At 39.8% G+C, this 18,607-nt stretch overlaps 1 protein-coding gene across 3 annotated transcripts in view; it reads left to right on the top strand.

The window, feature by feature from the left end:
- Positions 1 to 18,607, top strand: part of KIAA0825 (KIAA0825 ortholog) — a 429,746-nt gene that overhangs the window by 15,964 nt on the left and 395,175 nt on the right. For all 3 annotated transcript variants that reach the window (XM_069590144.1, XM_069590145.1, XM_069590146.1), the window contains exon 2: positions 13,310 to 13,456. The gene's annotated coding sequence lies outside the window, so the exon portion shown is untranslated. The remainder of the gene's footprint in view (positions 1 to 13,309; positions 13,457 to 18,607) is intronic.

Below are 18,607 nucleotides of genomic sequence, written 5' to 3'. Positions count from 1 at the left end.
GACTTCCAAATCGTTATATACTCATATGATGATACTGAGCAGGGCCCTGTAGGGCTTCTAGGCAAAAGCCCTTTTGTGTCCCCCATTTCTTTGATTATAGGAAACAGCCTTCCTTCAGCCTCCATGACCTACCCTGAGTTCCAGTGGGCAGATTCAAGCAGTGTTAATTAGGAAAAGGAGGGATGTGAGACCAGGGAGAAAGAAATGGTCAAGAGCAGCCGTGGGGCAAGTTCCTGTTTCCCCATCAGTGGATACACACAGCAATATCTTTGAGATGTTTTACAGATACTGAAACCCCCTCCAGTGGGAGAAGTTCACGATAAATGGTGCTATGCCTCCCACAGCATGTAGATTACCATCCATTTGGCCCTGAAGTTTGATGATGTGGATTCCTATTTACCTCAACACCTACCCGTGATGAGAATGTGCAGGGAGCTGATCACTCCCTCTTTGAACAGTTGCTGTAAAACTTCTCACTATCTTGGCATTAGCCCACTGTGACCTCCATTGCCCAGCAAAGTAATAAAGCTATCCTTTTTTACCTTACCCAAAACTCTGTCTCTCAGATTTTATTCAGCTCCAGTGTCCAGAGAAGCTGAGCTTTCAGTATCAACGTGCTGCACTCCATGGGGTCAAAAACAGACATGACTGAGTGACTGAACTGAGCTATACAATATCAACAAATCACCAGCAATCTCCTCAGGAAAATCGTACAATATTGCAAAACTGTCCAACTGAGAGTTTAAAGTTTTCCAGGATTTTGTTTTTGCTTTGAAAGTTCTTATTGTTTCCTTGGCAACAAATGTCAGTGTGTTAATCTCTCAGTCATGTTTGACTCTTTGCAACCCCATGGACTGTAGCCTGCCAGGCTCCGCTGTCCTTGGAATTCAACATTAACAAATACCATCTAATACTTTTCTTGAAATGACAGTCAATTTGATTAATTTTGAGAAGTTGTGTGGTGTATTCACACAATTTTACTAATTTTTAGTACCTCATCAAGGACATTATTAAGTGAACCTACTGTTATTTTTTACTCTGTGATGGTGAGTAATTTGACTATAGTATTGACCCTCTAGAAATGCCTACATTATAATCCCTGCTGCTGCTGCTGCTAAGTCACTTCGGTCGTGTCCGACCCTGTGCGACCCCATAGACAGCAGCCCACCAGGCTTTCCCGTCCCTGGGATTCTCCAGGCAAGAACACTGGAGTGGGTTGCCGTTTCCTTCTCCAATGCATGAAAGTAAAAAGTGAAAGTGAAGTCTCTCAGTCATGTCTGACTCTTAGCTACCCCATGGACTACAGCCTACCAGGCTCCTCCGTCCATGGATTTTCCAGGCAAGAGTACTGGAGTGGGGTGCCATTGTCTTTTCCGATTATAATCCCTAGAACCTGTGAATAGCAGAGGGGACTTTAAGTTGCTGATCAGTTTACTTTAAAATAGCAAGATTATCAAATCAGTAGCAAATGGGTACAGTGTAATCACAACTGTTCTCAAAAGTGAAAGAACAGCAAAAGTGAAAGTCCTAGTCGCTTCAGTCGTGTCTGACTCTTTGCAACCCATGGACTGTAGCCCACCAGACTCCTCTGTCCATAGGATTCTCCAGGCAAGAATACTGGAGTGGGTGGCCATTCCCTTCTCTAGGGAATCCTCCCAATCCAGGGGTTGAACCTGGGTCTCTTGCATTGCAGGCGAATTCTTTACTGTCTGAGCAACCAGGGAAGCCCTAAAAGAAGGAGGTGAAGAGTGATTCCAAGTGATGAAATATGAAAAGTACTCACATATCTACTAGAAAATGGGGAAAGTGGGCCACCAGCTGAGGAATGAGAGCAGCCTTTAGAAGCTAAGAAAATGCAAGGAAACGGGAGTTGTCAGAGCCCCAAGAAAGGAATGCAGCTTTGCTGACCATATGGTTTTAGTCTAGTGATATACTCAAATGGTCTTTAACCTGGAAAAGTTATAAGAAAGTAACTTTGTGGGGTTTTAAAACAATAAATTTGTGACAACTTACTACAGTAGCAACAGAAAATGAGTACAACTAGTACAACTTGGGGATTATAATTTGTGTTTAGGCATGCTTGCTTTTGCATTTAGTACAAATGTCAACATAGTGAAATGGTTTATAATGTCTTATTACTGTGAAAATAGTTTTTGTCTTGTAAACCCTCTGGAAGAATATTGGGCCCCACCAGGAATCTGTATAACATGCTTCAGTTCAGTTCAGTTCAGTCGCTCAGTCGTGTCCGACTCTGCAACCCCATGAATCGCAGCACGCCAGGCCTCCCTGTCCATCACCATCTCCCGGAGTTCACTCAGACTCATGTCCATCGAGTCAGTGATGCCATCAAGCCATCTCATCCTCTGTCGTCCCCTTCTCCTCCTGCCCTCAATCCCTCCCAGCATCAGAGTCTTTTCCAATGAGTCAACTCTTTGCATGAGGTGGCCAAGCTACTGGAGTTTCAGCTTTAGCATCATTCCTTCCACAGAACACCCAGGGCTGATCTCCTTCAGAATGGACTGGTTTGGATCTCCTTGCAGTCCAAGGGACTCTCAAGAGTCTTCTCCAACACCACAGTTCAAAAGCATCAATGCTTAGTAATCTCTTATTTAACCTTTTCTCTTCTACTTTCTGTGTATCAACTGCTGTGCTAGGTACTTTGTTGTTGCTTAGTTGCTCAGTTGTGTCCAACTCTGCAACCCAATGGACTGTAACCCACCATGCTACCTCTGTCCATGGAATTCTCCAGGCATTGAAGACTGGAGTGGGTTGCCATTTCCTCCTCTGAAGGATCTTCCTGACCTAGAGATTGAACCTGTGTCTCCTTCGTCTCCTGCATGGCAGGCAGATTCTTTATTGCTGAGACACTTGGGAAGCCCAGGCTGGGTGCTAGGATGCAAAAATAAAGAAAGCACAGTCTCTGTCTTGAGAAGATTCTAGTTGAGTGGTTGAGTTGTTGTTTAGTCTAAGTCATGTCCAACTCCTTTGCAACCCATGGATTGTTGCCCTCCAGACTTCTCTGTCTGTGGGATTTACCAGGCAAGAATACTGGAGCAGGTTGCCATTTCCTTCTCCAGGGGATCTTCCTAATACAGGGATCAAATCTGCATCGCCTGCATTGGCAGGCAAATTCTTTACCACTGTGCCACCAGGGAAGCCCCCAGTGGTTGAGAGAGGTAAAGAAATCAATGACTGCAGATAGCACAGAATGACAGCTGTCCTATAACTGATATACTCAAGTGAGGAAAAGAGACCTAATTCTAGTCTTCAGATGCTTCTGTCTAGTGAGAGAGATCACAAAAGTAATTCCAAAATGCAAGGGAAAAATAACCCATTGAGAGGGTGGAGGAGGGGCCTTTACAATCTCATTGGCAGCATATGATGGTTTCAGTTTTTCCACGTTCTCTCCAATTCATGTTAACTGTCTGTCTTGATTTTAGCTGTTCTACTGAGCTATGAAGTGCTACCTCTTGTGGTCCCAATTTATGTTTATCTGATAATTAATGATGCTTCAGTTCAGTTCAGTTCAGTCGCTCAGTCGTGTCCGACTCTTTGCGACCCCATGAATCGCAGCACGCCAGGCCTCCCTGTCCATCACCATCTCCTGGAGTTCACTCAGACTCACGTCCATGGAGTCAGTGATGCCATCCAGCCATCTCATCCTCGGTCGTCCCCTTCTCCTCCTGCCCCCAATCCCTCCCAGCATCAAAGTCTTTTCCAATGAGTCAACTCTTTGCATGAGGTGGCCAAAGTACTGGAGTTTCACCTTTAGCATCATTCCTTCCAAAGAAATCCCAGGGCTGATCTCCTTCAGAATGGACTGGTTGGATCTCCTTGCAGTCCAAGGGACTCTCAAGAGTCTTCTCCAATACCACAGTTCAAAAGCATCAATTCTTCGGCGCTCAGCCTTCTTCACAGTCCAACTCTCACATCCATACATAACCACAGGAAAAACCATAGCCTTGACTAGACAGACCTTAGTCAGCAAGTAATGCCTCTGCTTTTGAATATACTATCTAGGTTGGTCATAACTTTTCTTCCAAGGAGTAAGCGTCTTTTAATTTCATGGCTGCAGTCACCATCTGCAGTGATTTTGGAGCCCTCCAAAATAAAGTCTGACACTGTTTCCACTGTTTGCCCATCTATCTCCCATGAAGTGATGGGACCAGATGCCATGATCTTCGTTTTCTGAATGTTGAGCTTTAAGACAACTTTTTCACTCTCCTCTTTCACTTTCATCAAGAGGCTTTTTAGCTCCTCTTCACTTTCTGCCATAAGGGTGTTGTCATCTGCATATCTGAGGTGATTGATATTTCTCCTGGCAATCTTGATTCCAGCTTGTGTTTCTTCCAGTCCAGCGTTTCTCATGATGTACTCTGCATATAAGTTAAATAAGCAGGGTGACAATATAGAGCCTTGACATACTCCTTTTCTATTTGGAACCAGTCTGTTGTTCCATGTCCAGTTCTAACTGTTGCTTCTTGACCTGCATACAGATTTCTCAAGAGGCAGGTTAGGTGGTCTGGTATTCCCATCTCTGTCAGAATTTTCCACAGTTTATTGTGACCCACACAGTCAAAGGCTTTGGCATAGTCAATAAAGCAGAAATAGATTTTTTTTCTGGAACTCTCTTGCTTTTTCCATGATCCAGTAGATGTTGTCAATTTGATCTCTGGTTCCTCTGACTTTTCTAAAACCAGCTTGAACATCAGGGAGTTCATGGTTCACGTATTGCTGAAGCCTGGCTTGGAGAATTTTGAGAATTACTTTACTAGCATGTGAGATGACTGCAGTTGTGCGGTAGTTTGAGCATTCTTTGGCATTGCCTTTCTTTGGGATTGGAATGAAAACTGACCTTTTCCAGTCCTGTGGCCAGTGCTGAGTCTTCCAAATTTGTTGGCATATTGAGTGCAGCACTTTGACAGCATCATCTTTCAGGATTTGAAATAGTTCAACTGGAATTCCATCACCTCCACTAGCTTTGTTCATAGTGATGCTTTCTATTAGCGATGCTTTCTAAGGCCCACTTGACTTCACATTCCAAGATGTCTGGCTCTAGATTAGTGATCACATCATCATGATTATCTGGGTCGCGCTCAGCATCATTTTTTGTACTTACTGGACATATGTCTATCTCTTTTGGACATGGCTATTCAAATCCTTTGTCATTTTTGAAGTGAAATGCTTGTCATTTTATTCTTAAGCTATAGTAGTTCTTTATAGATTATGGGACACTAATCTCTTTATCAGATATTTGATTTGCTAATATTTTCTCCCACTCTGTAGGTTGTCTTTTCACTTTATTGATCTTGTCATTTGAAGCACAGATATTTTTGATTTTATACCCATGATTTCCTCTAAAAATTGTACAGGTGTTTAGGTCTTTGATTTTGAGTTAATTTTTGTATATCTTTTGATGAATTTGACTTCACTCTTTTACATGCTGGTATTCAGTTGTCTCAGCAACTTTTCTTGAAAAGACTAATCTTTTTCTATTGAATTTTCTTGAAATCCTCGTCAAAAATCAATTGAACATTCTATGGATTTATTTTTGGACTCTTGGTTCTATTCCATTGATTACATCTCTCTTTATGCTTATCCTATCACACAATCTTGATTACTGTAGCTCTTTAGTAAGTTTAGAAAGTCAGAAACGTGAGTTCTCTAGCAATATTCTTCTTGTTAAAGATTTTTTGGCTGTCCCTTGTATATCCAGCATGAATTTTATGATCCGTTTGTTAGTATCTGCAAAATAGACAGCTGGCATTTTGATAGAGATTGTACTGAATCTGTAGAGTAATTTGGGAAGTATTGCCAGTTTAATAATATTAAAATTTTCAATCCATGAACGATGGACCTTCCATGTATTTAAATCTAATCCAGTCTCTTCCAGTGATGTTTTGCATTTTTCAGTGGATAGGTCTTGCACTTCTTTAGTTAACTGTTTTCCTAATTTTTTTTTTTTCTATTTGATGTCATTGTAAGTGGAATTTGTTTCCTAATTTTAAAATTGTTAAGTGCTAGCCTATAAAAATATAATTTGTTTCTGTTTGTTAATCTTGTGCAACCTTTGTTGAATATCTTTATTAGCTCCAGTAGTTTTGGGGTTTTCTTTAAAGGTTTTATTTTATTTTATTTTTGGCTGTACTGAGTTTTTGTTGCTGTGTGAGGGCTTTCTGTAGTTGCGCCAAGCGGGGACTGTTCTCTGGTTGGAGAGTATGGGCTGCTCCTTGTGGTGGCTCTCGTTGCAGAGCACCAGCTCTGGTGCACGTGGGCTTCATTAGTTGTAGCCGACAGGCTTAGTTGTACCAAGGCGTGCGGAATCTTCTTGGACCAGGTTTTGAATCCATGTCCCCTGCATGGACAGGTGGATTCTTAACCACTGGACCGTCAGGGAAGTACCTTTGGTTTGTTTTAGAATTTCTTACAATTTCCTACATACAAGATCATGTCATCTATAAGTAGAGATAGTTCTCCTTCTTTCCAGTCTGGATGCCTTTTATTTACTTTGCTTGCCTAATAATACTGGTTAGAACCTCTAGCCCAATCAGTGTTAAATAGAAGTGGTAAAAAATGGGCACACTTGTCTTATTGCTGATCTTCAGGGAAGAGCTTTCAGTTTTTCCCCATTAAGTACAAAGTCAGCTGTGGGGTTTTTGTTGATGTCTTTTATCAAGTTCATGAAATTCCCTTCTACTCCTAATTTGTTGAATGTTTTATCATCAAAGAGTATTGGGTTTTTTTTTCTATTTTAAATTTTTATTTTTACTTTTTTTTGTTTTACAATACTGTATTGGTTTTGCCATACATTGACATGAATCCGCCATGGGTGTACATGAGTTCCCAATCCTGAACCCCCCCGAGTGTTGGATTTTAACACATTCTTCTCTGTATCTATTTTAGATCATAATGTAGTTTTTGTCCTATGTTCTGTTAATGAGGTATATTACATTGGTTCTTCTCCAGTGTGTTAATTCAGCCTTATGTTCTTGGGATAAATGCCACTTCAGTTCAATTATGTTCATTCGCTCAGTCGTGTCTGACTCTTACTGACCTCATGGACTTCAGTATGCCAGAATTCCCTGTTCATCACCAACTCCCGGAGCTTACTCAAACTCATGTCCATTGAGTTGGCGATGCCATCCCACCATCTCATCCTCTTGTCGTCCCCATCTCCTCTGGCCTTCAATCTTTCCCAGCATCAGAGTCTTTTCAATGAGTCAGTTCTTCGCATCAGATGGCCAAAGTATTGGAGTTTCAGCATCAGTCCTTTCAAAGAATATTCAGGACTGATTTCCTTTAGGATGGACTGGTTGGAACTCCTTGCAGTCCAAGGGACTCTCAAGACTCTTCTCCAACACCACAGTTCGAAAGCCATCAATTCTTCAGTGCACAGCTTTCTTTATAGTCCAACTCTTACAACCATACATGACTACTGGAAAAACTATAACTTTAACTGGATGGAATTTTGTTGGCAAAGTAATGTCTCTGCTTTTCAATATGCTGTCTAGGTTGATCGTAACTTTTGTTCCAAGGAGCAAGCATCTTTTAATGTCATGGCTGCAGTCACCATCTTCAGTGATTTTGGAGCCCCCCAAAGTAAAGTGTGTCACCGTTTCCATTGTTTCCAAATCTGTTTGCCATGAAGTGATGACTGGATGCCATGATCTTCGTTTTCTGAATGTTGAGTTTTAAGCCAACGTTTTCACTCTCCTCTTTTGAAACTTTCATCAAGAGGCTCTTTAGTTCTACATTTTCTACCATAAGGGTGGTGCCATCTACGTATCTCAGGTTATTGATATTTCTCCCAGCAATTTTGATTCCAGCTTGTGCTTCATCCAGTCCAGCATTTCTCATGATGTACTCTGCATATAATTTAAATAAGCAGGTGACAATGTATAGCCTTGACATACTGCTTTCCTGATTTGGAACCAATCTGTCATTCCATGTCTAGTTCTAACTTTGCTTCTTGACCTGAATACAGATTTCTCAGGAGGCAGGGCGGGTGGCCTGGTATTCCCATCTCTTGAAGAATTTCCCACAGTTTGTTGTGATCCACAACTCTTGCTCTTGGAAGAAAAGCTATGGCCAACCTAAACAGCATATTTAAAAGCAGAGACATTACTTTGCTGTCAAAGGTGTGTCTGGTCAAACGTATGGTTTTTCCAGTACGAATGGATGTGAGAATTTGAACGTAAAGAAAGCTGAGCACCCAAGAATTGATGCTTTTGAACTGTGGTTTTGGAGAAGACTCTTGAGAGTCCCTTGGACTGCAAGGAGATCCAACCAGTTCCTCCTAAAGGAGATCAGTCCTGAGTGTTCATTGGAAGGACTGATACTGAAGCTGAAACTCCAATACTTTGGCCACCTGACGTGAAGAACTTACTCACTGGGAAAGATTGAAGTTAGGAGGAGAAGTAGACGACAGAGGATGAGATGGTTGGATGGCATCACCGACTCTATCATGAGTTTGAGCAAACTCTGGGATTTGGTGATGGACAGGGAGGCCTGGCGTGCTGCAGTCCATGGGGTCGCAAAGAGTCGGACACAACTGAGCAACTGGCTGAACTGATTTTAAATCCACTTGTCTTCCTTGGTAGCTCAGCTGGTAAAGAATCCGCCTGAAATTCAGGAGGCCCAGGTTTGATTGCTGGCTTAGAAAGATCCCCTGGCGAAGGGATAGGCTACCCACTCCAGTATTCTTGGGCTTCCCTGGTGGCTCAGACAGTAAAGAATCCTCCTGCAGTGCAGGGGACCTGGGTTTGATCCTGTATTCAGGAGATCCCCTGGAGAAGGCATGTCAACCCACTCCAATATTCTTGCCTGGTCAGTCCCCCATGGACAGAGGAGCCTAGAAGACTGCAGCCCATTTGCTCGCAGAGTTGAACGTTACTGAGCCACTAAGCACAGCACTCTTAAATTCACTAATCCTTTAGATCATCTTGAATGTGTTGTCAAGTTCCTAAAGTGAATTTTCACTTAATATACTTTTCAAGTCTACAATTTCCACTTAGTTGTTTTCCAACATTTTTTCTCATTATTGAGAATTTCATTTTTTGTTGTTCATCATTGCTTTACTTTCGTTTTGTTTTTTTTTTAAGTGTGGTCACCTTTGAAGTTCATTGACTGTGTTTATAATTCTGCTTTAAAGACTGTTTAAATTCAATATCTAGAGATACCCAGTTTCTATTGGCCACTTTTTCCCTCCTTACATATCTCACAATATCTTGTTGAAAAGTAGATATTTTAGATCATATATTGTGGCAACTCTGGATTCTGAGTTTTGTTTTGTTTTTTTTTCCTCCCTGTTACTGCTTTATTTGCTTGTTTTTTTGTTTAGTAATTTGGCTAAATTAAATCAGTGACATCTATTTCCCTTGTGATAGGTAGCCACTTATGTACTTTTTCTTTATTTCTTTTTGAGATTTTTGTAATTAGTTTTACATTTGGATTTCTGGGACTTGCCTGTCTGTCTCTGTGAAGCTTAAATGATAAGCTGATGGCCAGACAGTCAGTGAACGTGCACAAACACTTCAAGTCAGTAAGTTATCTGTCATCTGCTCATGAATCTCTGTATTGATAGAGGAACACATTTAAAATTTATATTGTTTTCAAGTGCTCCCCACTTTGGTTTCTACTGAAACCAACTCACATTTCCTCTGTGCTGTGATTGTTCAGCCTCAGCAATGTGCGGGTAGCTTTGTTCCTCTCAGGCCTCCATTGGACATACTCTTAGTCATAGTCAAGAATGTGCTTGCCCCAAGGGTGAACATAACTTGGATTAATAGAGCTGTTGACTCTCTGTGCTTGCTCCCTGTTGTAAGGCCATCACTTCCAGTGAAACACTGCAGAAGGCTGGCATTACTCACCACTCAAGGACCACTGAGCCCCCTTTGACCTCTGCAAAGTTCTGGTGATCTCCTCCACTCTGGAAGAACCTCTGTACTCATTGAATTGTGGTTGATATCGATAAGAGCACCTCTTGGCTAGAATACAACAGGGTCCTAGTTTTCTTACCAGATATCAATACTCCTCAAATTGTTATCTTCCTTTGGTCTATTTATGGGTGACTGGGTGACTAAAATGGTTGTGTCTTTCAATTTTGTCTAGCTCTAAGGTTTGACTCACCTCCATCTTCTTTTGGGGCACATTTTTGTTTTATATTGGTTTCAGATATGAACACAAAGCAAAACAATTTTCTTCAAATGCCCGATAGTCCTTGGCTGTGCATTCATATTACAAAGAAGCAAGTCCAAAAGCTGCCTAGAAACTACATTTGGATGGCACCAATTTAATGGTACAGTTTGCTTTAGAGTGAATAGGAGGGTAACCATGATTATGCTGGAAGTCTGCTGAAGCCAGAATGAGGCAGATTTTTCTATGGAGGCACCCATGCTACCTTTCCTAGTACTCTGTTTTATATATAGTAGTGTGTATATGTTAATCCCAAACTCCTAATTTGTTCCTCCCCTACCTCGACCTTTCCCCTTTGGTAGCTGTAAATTTGTTTTCAAATTCTGTTAATCTATTTTTGTTTTTGTGCATAACTTCATTTGTATCATTCCATTTTTTTAGATTCCACGTGTAACCGATTTGATTATTTTTCTTTGACTTAATATGAGAATCTCTAGCTCCATCCATGTTCCTGCAAATGGCATTATTTCATTCTGTTTATGGCTGAGTAACATTCCATTGTATATACATACCACATCTTCTTGGGTCCTGCTCTCGTCTGTTCTTTTCAGGATTTTCTGTGTGTTCAGTCACTCAGTTGTTTCTGACCTTTTGTGACCCCATGGACTGCAGCACGCCAAGCTTCCCTGTCCTTCACAATCTCCTAGAGTTTGCTCAGACTCATGTCCATTGAACTGGTGATGCCATTCTGCATTGCCATGTTTCTTCATAGTTATTTTTTTAGTGGATTATAAACCCATTTTTAAAGAACAGTTTGTTGTACTTTGGCCACCTCATGCGAAGAGTTGACTCATTGGAAAAGACTCTGATGCTGGGAGGGATTGAGGGCAGGAGGAGAAGGGGACGACTGAGGATGAGATGGCTGGATGGCATCATGGACTCGAAGGACATGAGTCTGAGTGAACTCCGGGAGATGGTGATGAACAGGGAGGCCTGGAGTGCTGTGATTCATGGGGTCGCCAAGAGTCGGACACGACTGAGCGACTGAACTGAACTGAATTGTAGTGGTTATTATTATTTTAGTTACTGCCTCTTTCTCTTTCTTTACCTGATTCTGTACCCCACATTTCCCTTTGGGTTTACATTTTCTTTCACCTAGGTACACTTAGATTCTTTCAGGTAAGCAATATTACCAATGTTGACAGTTTCTAGAAAAGTAAGTCTTGATTTTTTTCCCTTGGTCGAGTTGTTGAAAGTTATCATTGAAGGACAATTCACTCTACAGGCTGACATTGTCATCAGGAAAGCAATTTCAGTTATTTACGGTTTTCTATGAAATCTTGTGATTTCAGATATGGAGTATAGGTAATATGTTGTATCTCTATAATGGCTCCCTAGAGTGGGCATCTCCACTTAGTTCTTTAACCAAACTGAACCATGTCTCTCGTTAGAATTCCTCTGTTTTCTACTTTGTTCAAATTTAATTCCTAGACTGGCCAAGTTGTCCATGAAGGTTTTCGTCTGTTTCTGATGAAGTATTAGCTGGATATCAGCTTGGGATAATAGATATTACTAACATTTAAGCACTTGTATTTCAGATACCAGGAAAGGCAAGAAGTATGAGAACAATCAATAAATATTGAGATAAATATCCGGAGCCTTCTTCATATTAGTTTTATAGTTGAGGTAGCTCAAAGGGTAAAGCGTCTGCTTGCAATGCAGGAGACCAGGGTTCGATCCCTGGGATGGGAAGATCCCCTGGAGAAGGAAATAGCAATGCACTCTAATATTCTTGCCTGGAGAACCCTACAGGTGGAGGAGCCTGCTAGGCTACAGTTCACGGGGTCGCAAAAAAGTCGGACATGACTAAGTGACTTCACTTTCACTTTCAAGCCTACTGGAGAGATCATTTTGGCTGATCACAAATCATCAAATAGCTTTTTTTTTTTTCTATTAAATAATATATTTACTGTTTGACTTCTTTTCCTTTTAGTAAGGCAAGATAAAGAAATAATTATAGATTTTGAAATGTTCGTGATGTCAAGCTACAGAAAAATGTAGTAAGAGTTTTACAGATATCCTGGGTAAACATATCAATGTACAAAATTACACAAATATAAACAAAACATGAAAAAGCCCTTGCAAAGGGATATTAGTAACATTCAAAATATGAAGTTCCTGGGAATAAATCTAACATAACGAGATGTGCAAAACTCCCATGAGGAAATAATAAAGCATTATTTTGTGACAATAGGACCTCAATAAATGGAATGATATATAATACACATGGCTTTGGGAAACAAGATTTTATAGGTGCCCAGTTGGATCAGTTCAATCAAATTTATGTGTATTTTTGAGGGGAGGAGACTTGACAAAAGATTTAAAAATTATATAGAGAGACAGAGGGCCAGAAAACAAGAATAACTGCAGTGTATTTTGGTGCAGGCAAAGTCAGATAGATTGATAGAACCTCACTAGTGAATGTTTAGACCACAGACTCACCTCTTTGGTGACTTGACTTGGGAGGTTATTAGAAACACAGAATCTCAGGTCCTGATCCCAGATCAGCTGAGGCAGAATCTACTTTATCAAGATAACCTAGAAGAGTGGGGAAATGATTTTTTTAAATTTTAACCTTAAAATTTATTTTGTAATATTTTGGCCTCACCATGCAGCATGTAGAATCTTAGTTCTCTGACTGGGTATTGAACCCAAGCCCCCTATATTGGAAACTTGGAATCTTAACCAGTGGACCTCCAGGGATGTCCCAAATATGGCTTTAAGAAACAGTTCTGGGGCAACTGGTAATTAAACAAGAAAGCTATAATTGTATTGCAAGGTATTGCTTGATCATATGGTGCAGCCATCCCTTACTGTCTGTGATCTACATTTCTTTAGGAACATTTGAAAACTCAAGGATAATAAAAGGGATACTTTGTGCATATTTGTAAGGTGTATCTGTTATCCATGTGCCAATAATCTATGAGTCGTCTTATTAATAAGCTTTTTTAAGGTGCCCCAACTTCAGGATGCCTTTATGTGTTTCTAGCATCTCTTGCATCGGGTCTGTATATCGTACCTTAACCGTAGTGTTGTCACTGCCAATGTAGATCAGTAACGTTGTGACTGTGCCTCCTCCATGTGGGTGATAAAGCTGTATCTAATTATTTTATAGGTGTGCTTTGTATATTTTGGAAAAAAGCTGCTGAAGACACTGACGAAAAGGCAGCTCTTCTACTGACACCTCGGAAGGAAATAAGTTACCACCTGCATTAGGATTAGAAGACCAGCTCATTCTCAGAATCTTCTGAAACAAAATTAGGTAAGAAATGCCTTTCATCATATTTTAAATGATTTGTCCTCCATCTTCCCAGTTTGCTTGAAAGCTTCTATAATTCTATTCCTTTGGCCTCCAAGAGAAATGCAGTTAGCATTTTCCTTTAGGAAGGCAGCATGCCAGCCAGCTGTCAGCTTTATGATGTACCTGATCTCCGATGTCAGGGGAAGCACAATTCAATTTTAAAGTAAGTCTTCTGCACAATACTGCAGCAGGGCTGCCAGCATCTCTCTTTATGTTCCTTTCTTTGAAATTCTCCCTTTTCCTCAAACAGTATAGTTTTATTTTTAAATCCTTTGTGTAAGATGAAACTACCACAAGCTGACTTTCCTTGTCCTTAGCTAAAAATCAATGAATTGACTGGAATTATCTGTAAATACTTCTGCTACCCTTTCTCATTTCTAGAAAATAAAGTACCACTGCTTGTTTACCTTATGACTTGTCTAAACATGTTGAAAGCATTGACTATAAGGCATAACACTCAGACTCTGAAAGAGAGAACTGTGACAAGTTCAGTCCAAAGGGAAAAGAGGAATAATTTATAAAAGGTGCTGCAGATAATGATGCCAGCCGGTTATTTTAAAATGCATCCATCTCACCTTTTAATGAATTAGATTTGTCAACAGGAAATGTTTTATGCACCACTTCTAATAAAAGTGGCATGCTAGGAATGCACTGCTTTGAGGTTGACTTCTTCAAAGCTTCAGAGTATCTTCAATTCAAAGATATTTTTTAAATAATAGATATTAAAAGTATATTTAAATAATATTAAGGTTGTGACACAAACACCAAATGACAAAATTCAGGGGTTTCAAAGCAAAGGCTGACATGCCATCACTTTTTCACATAGTAACTGTTTTTTAAATTAGGAGTGTAACAGACTGATTTGGGGATTGTGTGTCAGTTTAACTTTAGATTCTCTTGTTGTTTTCGCTGGTGTCACAACCTTAATGTCAGCTCTTCAAATAGGTTTCTACATTTCCTTTGGTTCGGGGTCATTAAAAAATGCATATGATGAATCTGAGAGGCATAAATAGGTCACACTGAAGTGAAATTCCTTGACTCTCTGGTATTGAGATACAGCTATTACCTGCCTTGTAAGTGGAAAAAGTTAGCTTAGGCATTTGGTAAATTTCTGTTTTTCAAGATTTTGATTCAGATCATTGTAAGCCCAAATGACAAAATATGATGTTGGTATAATTGTGTTCTTGTTCCTCTAACCCAAACTACCCAATTTTGTTGATTATCATCCCTAGATATTAAGAATCATAATTCCCACAGGTGATTGTTTTTTCACTTGGAGTACAAGTTAATCCTGACAATTATTTCAATAGAAGTATCCTTATTCAGTATAATTAAGTATAGGTAACTCTACCTTAAATTTTTCCATACACCAGCCTTTTATATAAACACTTTTATGCAGATATGGGGGTAAATGTGATTTTTTTTTTCAAGGTAATACTTGTTTAGAAAGCAAATATAAAGTAAAAATCTGTTGTGTTGTGTTGAATGTTTAAAAAAAAAATTCTTGTACCCCATTGGACATTCAAGGAGGCGCATGGAGCCTTCCTTACTCCATTCTGCAGGGAGAAAGAGAAGGGAAAGAGGAGAGAAAAATAATTCCACCCATTTCCTTGATTCTTATCTATCATGATCTCACTGGGCAGGTCATATGCTGAATATGGTTTTAATTTAGAAAAATAAACATCAGAATCTGTCTCACCCATGTCTTTTTTATCACCCATGTTAGAGAAATGAAAAGTGGAAAGAGAGGCAAATTACTTATTGATCTTTTCTGGCAGACTCAAATATATTGGCCAACCCCAAATATAAGACTTCATAGTTCATATCTCCTCCTTCACTGACTCTCCAGCTTTTACTGTTCCTCAGTTCAGTTCAGTTTGTCGCTCAGTCGTGGTCCGACTCTTTGTGATCCCATGGACTGCAGCATGCCAGGCTTCCCTGTCCATCATCAACTCCTGCAGCTTACTCAAACTCATATCCACCATGTTGGTGATGCCATCCAGCCATCTCATCCTCTGTCACCCCCTTCTCCTCCTGCCTTCAATCATTCCCAAATGAGTCGGTTCTTTGCATCAGGTGGCCAAAGTATTGGAGTTTCAGCTTCAGCATTAGTCCTTCCAGTGAACACCCAGGACTGATCTCCTTTATGATGGACTGGTTGGATCTCCTTGCAGTCCAAGGACTCTGAAGAGTCTTCTCCAACACCACAGTTCAAAACCATCAGTTCTTTGGCACTCAGCCTTCTTTATGGTCCAACTCTCACATCTATACATGACTACTGGAAAAATCAAAGCTTTGACTTGATGGATCTTTGTTGGTAAAGTAATGTCTCTGCTTTTTAACCTGCTGTCCAAGTTGGTTATAGTTTTTCTTCCAAGGAGTAAGCGTCTTTTAATTTCACAGCTGCAGTCACCATCTTCAATGATTTTGGAGCACCCAAATATAAAGTCTCTCACGGTTTTCATTGTTTCCCCTTCTATTTGCCATGAAGTGATGGGACCAGATGCTATGATCTTAGTTTTCTGAATGTTGAGCTTTAAGCCAACTTTTTCAGTCTCCTCTTTCACTTTCATCAAGAGGCTCTTTAGATCTTCTTCACTTTCTGCCTTAAGGGTGGTGTCATCTGCATATCTGAGGTTATTGATATTTCTTCTGGCAATCTTGATTCTAGCTTGTGCTTCCTCCAGCCCAGCATTTCACATGATGTACTCTGCATATAAGTTAAATAAGCAGGGTGACAACATACAGCCTTGACATACTCCTTTCCCGATTTGGAACCAGTCTGTTGTTCCATGTCCAGTTCTAACTGTTGCTTCTTGACCTGCATACAGATTTTTCAGTAGGCAGGTCAGGTGGCCTGGTATTCCCATCTTTTTAAGAATTTTCCACAGTTTGTTGTGATCCACACAGTCAAAGGCTTTGTCGTAGTCAATGAAGCAGAAATAGATGTTTTTCTGGAACTCTCTTGCTTTTTCAATGATCCAACAGATGTTGGCAATTTGATCTCTGGTTCCTCTGCCTTTTCTAAAAAATCTGGAAGTTTACGGTTCACGCGCTGTTGAAGCCTGGCTTGGAGAATTTTAGGCATTACTTTGCTAGTGTGTGAGATGAGTGCAATTGTTTGGTAGTTTAAACATTCTTTGGCATTACCTTTCTTAGGGATTGGAATGAAAACTGATCTTTTTCAGTCCTGTGGCTACTGTTGAGTTTTCCAAATTTGCTGACATATTGAGTGCAGCACTTTCACAGCATCATCTTTTAGGCTTTGAAATAGCTCAAATCCTAATAGGAATTCCAGATTCGTAACAGGAATTCCAAATCCCAAATAGGAATTCCAACGCCTCCACTAGCTTTGTTCATAGTGATGCTTCCTAAGGCCCACTTGACTTTGCATTCCAGGATGTCTAGCTCTAGGTGAGTGATATCACCATTGTGATTCTAGCATGAGGTAATTAGGCTGCATTGTATAGTGGTGTGAAAATGTATAAAGTTGTCTGTGAAGGATTTGGCTGACTCTTCCAAATTTATCTAAACTATACTAGTGCTCTTACTTGAACAAATGTTTAAAGTCATTATTATTGTTCATACTAATACCAGTTTTGATTTCTATTTGATTAAAATAAATTTTTAAAACAAAAATATCTCTTTCTAAATTCAAAGAAAGCTATTTGAATAAATGAGCTGGAACTCAGTGCACACCTACAAGGTAGAAAAAGCTTTCTGGCATAGAAACAAAATAATCTCTTTAAATAACATAGGCCAAAGCCTTCACACCAGTTCATTTAGAACAGTTTCAGATTTATGTAATTAGTAAAGTTGGCTACTGGGTCTAATGTGTATTAAATGTCCTTCAGTGTACAGTGATACTCTAGTGACTTGAAAAAATGATAAGAATTTATTTATTGTTTTGCTACATCAGCCAGTTCTGTAAATGGCTTTCTAATATGATACAATATATGCTTTTAATAGTTTTGTATAATAAAGAGATAGTATTTACTGTATTTTCTGTATTCCAGCAGCTGATCTAAATAGTATCCATGGATTATCTCATGTAACCCTCATAACAACACTGTATTGATCTCAGTATTTTATAGATACGGTAGAGGCACACAAGGAGAACATTATAAAACTAGTAAGTAACGGAGCTAGAATTCCACCACTAGCATTGTTACCCCAGATCTCACACCCTAAGCCCCCACTACTCAAAGTGCGGTCCCCAAGCCAGTGGTATCACCATTACCTGGGAACTTTTCAGAAATGCAGGCTCTTAGACTCCACCCCAGTATCACATCTTTTATGCTATCTTGAGTATTCCTCTTATATATAAAGTGTATCATAAAAAAATTAATAACTAAATGTAAACAGGGATCCAAGCTATCTGGAAATCACTTGTATAAAGAACCGGGGGGAAAAAAAAAAACACCCTAGACCATAAACAGCAAGTATTTCTACTGGGCAGCTAGCTACTTCTACATCTGAGACTTTCTCACGATCACATTGTAGCACACTGCCTTTGAATGCAGACTCCAGACAGACTGCCTATGTGTGAACCTCAGGTCCTATTTCTAGCTATAGGACCCCAAGAAAGTTACGTAGCTCTCTTTATCTCAGCTTCATCTTCTGGGAATGAGATCTAAAACTGTACTTACTTCACAGGGTTGTTGTGAAGATGAAACGAGTTAATCCATGGCAAGTTTTTAAAACAGAACCTGATATCACCTGATATAAGTGATAAATGTTTTCTGCTGTGGATGTTGTTAGTTATGATTCCCATCTTAAAGAGTAGAATAAAGTCTCATCTCATACTTGGTAATAAACTGGCAAATATTTTTGTTAGCAGGGCTTACCATGTAAAGGGATATCTTTATTGTTAGAGTCCAAATCATACATTTTAGTTTTTGTATTTTCTGCATACTCTCTCCTTGCGGCACTTTCTGCCTGTGAGTTCTCCTAAACACCACTTCATGTGGTACTTTAACTAGTTAAGTCCAGTGCACTCAATTCAAAATCAACATGAAACGTGACGGCATAGTGAATTTTTAAATGTAGTGTCTGCTTTTAAACGAAATAAAACTAATGAATGAGGCTTGTATGCCCATTTGGCCAACCACT

The sequence above is a fragment of the Ovis canadensis genome, chromosome 5 (genome assembly GCF_042477335.2).
Source record: "Ovis canadensis isolate MfBH-ARS-UI-01 breed Bighorn chromosome 5, ARS-UI_OviCan_v2, whole genome shotgun sequence".
In the NCBI taxonomy this organism is placed as follows: Eukaryota; Metazoa; Chordata; class Mammalia; order Artiodactyla; family Bovidae; genus Ovis; species Ovis canadensis.
Note: the sequence above shows the minus strand (reverse complement) of the source record. Positions and strands in the feature narration are given on the sequence as shown.